The sequence below is a fragment of the Cornus florida genome, unplaced genomic scaffold (genome assembly GCF_030987335.1).
Source record: "Cornus florida cultivar Cherokee Brave unplaced genomic scaffold, ASM3098733v1 CherokeeBrave_3.0.0_Hap2_Chr11, whole genome shotgun sequence".
Lineage (NCBI taxonomy): Eukaryota > Viridiplantae > Streptophyta > Magnoliopsida > Cornales > Cornaceae > Cornus > Cornus florida.
In genome coordinates this window covers 31058508-31064750 of record NW_026775581.1, presented here as the reverse complement: position 1 = coordinate 31064750, position 6243 = coordinate 31058508, and positions in this window count along the sequence as shown.

The following is a 6243-nucleotide window of genomic DNA, read 5'->3' as shown; positions in this document are numbered from 1 at the left end:
ACCTAAAGCCTGCTGAAAACTCTTCCAAAATCTAGATACAAATCTCGAATCCCTGTCCGATATAATAGACAATGGAATGCCATGTAGCTTCACAATCTCTGAAATGTAAAGCCTCGCCAACTGCTCCGAAGTGTAGTCAGTGCAAATACGCAAGAAATGAGCTGACTTGGTCAACCTATCCACAATGACCCATATGGAATTATGCCCCTTGAAAGAATTTGGCAACCCTTCCACAAAATCCATAGATATGCTCTCCCATTTCCACTCCGGAATTGGTAGTGGCTGTAGAGCTCTTGGCGGCCTCTGATGATCAATCTTAACCATCTGACAAGTACTACACTGAGAAACAAAAAGAGCAATGTCCCTCTTCATACCTGCCCACCAAAACTACCGCTTCATATCTTGATACATCTTATCGCCTCCTGGATGAACAGAAAACTCAGAGTGGTGAGTCTCAGTCATCACATCCTTCCTCAAACCATCAGCAGAAGGTACTACTATAGGCCCCTTGTACCTCAAACCTTCGTCAGCCCCAACATAGTAAAATGGAACCTCTCCAGAAGCTATCTCTGCAACCTTGTCAATACACTGCTGATCCGTGAGTTGTGCTTGTAAAACATTGTGAATGATGGAAGGTGTAACCACCATGCAAGCCATAAAAGCATCTGACAACTCATCTACATTCTTCAAAGCATTCCACTCAGTAGTGAATAGAGCAGAAAGACTACCAACAGGTCGGCGACTGAGTGCATCTGCCACTACATTCGCTTTCCCTGGATGGTACTGTATAGAAAAATGATCGTCTTTTACAAACTCTAACCACTTGCGTTGTCTCATATTCAGCTCCCGCTGAGTGAACAAGTACTGCAGACTCTTGTGATCACTGAATGATCTGAAGGACTCACCCAATAGATAATGCCTCCAAATACGCAAGGCAAAGACAACTGCTGCCAACTCCAAATCATGTGTTGGATAATTAAGCTCATGAGGCTTAAGTTTTCGAGATCCATAAGAAATCGGTCACTCCTCCTGCATCAATACACATCCAAGACCCTGCAACGAAGCATCCGTGTAAACAAGATACTCTATCCCGCTCTGCGGAGTAGCTAGAACCGGTGCAGAAGTCAGCTTCCTTTTCAGCTCATCAAAAGCTCGCTGACAGTGTTCATCCCACACGAACTGTACACCCTTCTTGGTCAGATGAGTGAGTGGTCCTGCTATCTTGGAGAACCCCTGGATGAATCTCCTGTAATATCCTGCCAGACCGAGAAAACTCCGAATCTCAGTAGGTGATGTAGGTTGTCCCCACTCAACCACCGCTGAAACCTTGGCCGGATCCACTGCTATCCCCTTTTCTGACACCACGTGACCCAGAAATTTCACCTCCCGCTGCCAAAATTCACACTTCTTGAACTTGGCATATAACTGGTGCTCACGAAGCGTCTGCAAGACTATGCGAAGATGTCTAGCATGATCGTCCTCCGACCGAGAATAGATCAAGATGTCATCAATAAAGACAATAACAAACTGATCCAAATAAGCCCGGAAGACTCTATTCATTAAGTCCATGAATACTGCAGGTGCATTAGTCGTCCCAAACGGCATAATACGAAACTCATAAGAACCATATCTCGTGAGAAAAGCTGTCTTAGGAACATCCTGCTCCCTAACCCTCAGCTGATGATACCCAGAATGCAGATCAATCTTGGAGAAGTATGTGGCTCCCCTTAACTGATCAAACAAGTCATCAATCCTGGGCAAAGGGTACTTGTTACGAATCGTAACCTTGTTCAACTCTCTGTAATCTATACACAGACGAAGCGAACCATCCTTCTTCTTCACAAATAGAACCGATGCTCCCCAAGGTGATGTACTCCTACGAATAAAACCCTGGCTGAGTAACTGCTTAATCTGATCCCTCAGCTCTCTCATCTCTACCGGTGCCATCCTACAGGGTGCCCTAGCAATAAGCGCAGTGTCTGGAGCTAAGTCTATCACAAAATCGATCTCGCGACTAGGTGGCAACCCTGGAATCTCCTGAAATACATCCGAGAAATCCTGTAAAATCGGTATGTTATCCAATGACACAGTAATCCCCTCCTTATTTTCCTCCTCCACATGGAACAAATAGGTGCTACCGCCCCCTTTAGAACGTGGCATAGCTACTACATACATATCCTGACCAGGTATGGTAAAAACAATAGATCTATCAAAATAATCAACTTGGGCATGGTAGTGAGACAACCAATCCATCCCAAGTATCACATCATAAGTGTGCATGTCCAGGACCAATAGATTGGCTAGAAATCTGAGTCTGCCAATATCTAATGTCACAGGCCCATCACTCTCATGTATAATAGCTGTATCACCCAATGGTGTAGAAATACCCTGAGGTCTAGTGCATACCCTCGTCCTCATCCCAGATAAAGCAACAAAAGTCCTAGCTACAAATGAGTGTGTAGCACCTGTATCAAATAAAACACGTCCATGCAAACCATGAATAGGAAACTTACCCTTAATAGTCTGAGGTGCCTGAACATCTTGTGGCATGGGGTTATATACCCTGCCATAGTGCAACTGCTGTGGTGCCTGTCCCTGAGTCTGCGGCGGTGCCGGTAAAGCCAGATGTATCTATCCCTGAATTTGTGGAACATATGGAGCTGGTAGAGGCACTGGCGCCTTCTGTCACTGCTGCACATACTGTCCCTGTCCCTGTCCCTATCCTGCTTTAGGACACTGCCTGGTGGTATGACCATACTCTCCACAAGTGTAACAACTACCCTGGAAAGTACCAAATGGCCTCCTCTGTCAGTTAGCCTGTGGCTGACCCTGTCCTGCCTGTGGTCCCCCATTCTGTTGCCTCTGAATAGGTGCCCCATTTCGGTGAGCATCTGAACCACCCTTATGCTTCTTCCAAGGCTGTTGTCCTTGGAACTTGCCTTTGTCATTCTACCGGTGACCATTGCCGTTCCCCTTTTCAGCTGACTGATTTGTAGAGTCTTTATCACCCCGCTTCTCACCACGAGCCTGTCTGATGTCCACTGTCAACTGATACTGTTGTAGAGCGGCGTCTACCACCTGAGCATAGGTAGTATAGGCTGGACTACCTGTAATAGCTCTCTTGATAGACCACATCAGTCCCTTGACGAAACTGTTACGCTTCTTCTCCTCTATATCCACCTCCTCCGGTGCAAAGAGAGACAAGCGTGTGAACTACTGCTCATACTCCGCCACTGTCATGTTTCCCTGCTGCAGATTTAGAAACTCGGTCTTCATAGCTGCCCTGACTGCATAGGGAAAATATTTCTCATCAAAGCGAGCACTGAACTCATCATAAATCAATGTCATCCTCTCCTCTGGGGTGGTAACTGACTCCCACCACTGTAGTGCATCCCCAACTAACTTGAAGGTAGCAAGCATCTGCTTCTAAACCTCCGTGCACTGAACCAAATGAAGATGACGCTCAATGTCCTGTTTCCACTGGTGACCTGCTCTCGCATCGGTTGAGCCTGAGAACACAGGTGGACTCCCCTTTGTGAAAGAGCTCCTAGCCTTTCCCCAAGAATCCGTCTGAACCACTGGTGCTGGTACAGGTGCCTGCTAAACCTGTGGTTGGTTCCGGAGTGCAGCTGTTACACCAGCCTCTATAGCCCGAGCAACAAGGTCATTGAGGTGTGGAGGAATCTCTGGATCTCTGACCCGACCCTGAGCTTGTTGAACTTCCTCCTGCTCCTCCTGAAACCCTGGCATTTGCTGCTCTTCTTCCATTTGCCGACGTTATAGACGTTTCTGCTGTCTACATGCCGCTCTCCTCTGTCGACTGTTCATGTTCTGTCCTCTTCCAGTGTTAACCATGTTGTTAACATAGAAAGACAGACATCAGTACGAGTTTAAACGAACCATAAAAGAATTCAACGAATCCTAAACATGAGCTCTATATCAAAAAACGCTACGCGGAAGTCTTAATACGAAACATCCTAGAGACACTTGAACCTGGAGTGCTCTGATACCAACTGTGATACCCCTCGAATCCGAGACATGGGTTGATCAGGTCCAGGCCCAAACCTGAGGGAATATCAAACAATTAAAGTATTTTAAAGCGAACACAGATGACAAAATGAAATAATAAAGATGGAATAAAACTGAAAAAACATTAATTATAAAACCCTCCATGCATAACTGAAATAATAAAACTCCAATCCTCCCAAAACTTCAAGGTTACAACTTGGGAATCCACTGGTGGACCCCTAACCAAAAGTTCAACTGAAACTGAAATTTTAAAATAGAAAATGCTAGAAACATCGAGAAAATCCTACGTAATCAGATGAATGTGAGACTGTCCTTGACAAACACGATCAAGCTCTAAGGCTGGAACCGTCCTGTACCTGAAAAGAATAATAAAGGAGTGGGTCAGACCCACGAGCAAATTCTAATCTAACTGTAATCCATACAATGACCCGATACGCAGATACACCGTAGACACCTCACAATATCTATCTAGTCCATAAGTATAAATATATCCACACTAAGAGACATTCACTAGTCTATAATAGGGGTCTCAACCTGAATAGAAGGTAACATGCAAATACGCACCCAAAGGTGGGCATGAGTACCTAGACCTAACAGGGTACACCTCAACCTATTATAACCAGTTACGCATCCACCGCATATACGCACCCTAACCAACGAGTCCGAGACTCAAGCTCAGCTCATGGTACCATAAACATATATATAACATCCATCCAAATCTAGGGTATGTAGTTCAAATATTTAATAAACTGACATACAACAAACCAACTGGTTAGTCACTCAACGTACTCAGTTGATGTAACTTAACCTCCGTCCATTAATCCAAGAAGCCACTCAACTTAGTTGCAGTTGACATATCTTAACCAAAATTAGGATTCAACATTTATAAATCCATTCCTTAAATCCGTTAGGTTAGGTTTAGGTGTTTGGAGCTAAACCGTCACCAGTATGTCACCGTCCCATACCGGTGCATACAATCCTCCATATCCAGGTAAATTACAATGTATACATAATGAACAAGTAATTTACAGTCCAAAACCACTATCCAAATAATTGCAGAAAAATATTTAAGATTTCAGCAATTTAAATCCCAGAATTAAACCATGTAGTTGCAGGAAACAGTTTAATAGTTTACACAGCTAGCATCCAAAACATGCATAGACCCAATCCAATATATCAATGACTCTATCATGCATTTAGAACAAATTTTATAATCCCATTATAGTCCAACAAATGGCTAAATTAACCTAAACAATTTATTTCGTCCCATCCGATAACAGTGTACTAAGTCATACGCTTTTATACTGTTTTATCCTTTCTCTTAGAGACTTAAACCATGCATCAACTAGTTTAATCACACTTAGAATCAAGTAATTAAATCCTCTAAAAAGTCCCCACAATCCATTAGAAGCATCCCAAGGCTCAAACAGTGTCCAGAATACCAAACAGTGCCTTAAAAACTAAAAAAAATAAAAATTAATCGTATATTGCAAAAGGGAGCCTACTCCAAATTTTAGGAGCAGGCTCTTTCAGCCTAGAGCCGGCTCTAGGAGTCCTTAGAGCCGGCTCTACTTGTTGTGGGAGCCGGCTCCCACATCCATGGAGCCGGCTCTCACCTCCTTTGAGAGCCTCTGTCCCCGTCGCTTCGTTTCAGTCCGTCTGCTCCCTCTCTGATCAACTCCTACCACTCTGTTGGTTTCTAAAGTAGATCTTAAGCATCTTATTAACACCCAGGAGCATCCCAAAGGTTTGATAACAACCATTAGAAACAATTATAGAGGTTAAATTTGCTACCGAACTAACACGCGTTAGGAACAAATTTGAAACTTTGCAATAACAGTTCTAGTCCAACCCCTCTGTTCCTCTTCACTATAGATCTTTAAAGTCCTATAACACCCCATAATCATCCCCGTGATTTATTTATAGAGGTTAAAAATAATTATAGAAACTAAAATTGCTAACAACTAAACATGCTTAAAATAAAGAACTGAAACAAGACTTGCAAACATTAAACAGAATTGATTTTTACACGCAAAGATCATCAATATATTATATGGTAAACATTTAAGTTCTGATTTAATAATTAATTAAACCCTAGAGATTATCGAGGTGCACAGATCACAAGCCAGATGGAAGGAGGAAGAAAAGAACTTGCCTGTAGTTTTAGACTCAAAACTTGTCGCCGTCGTCCTAACTTCCGGCAACCACAGACTA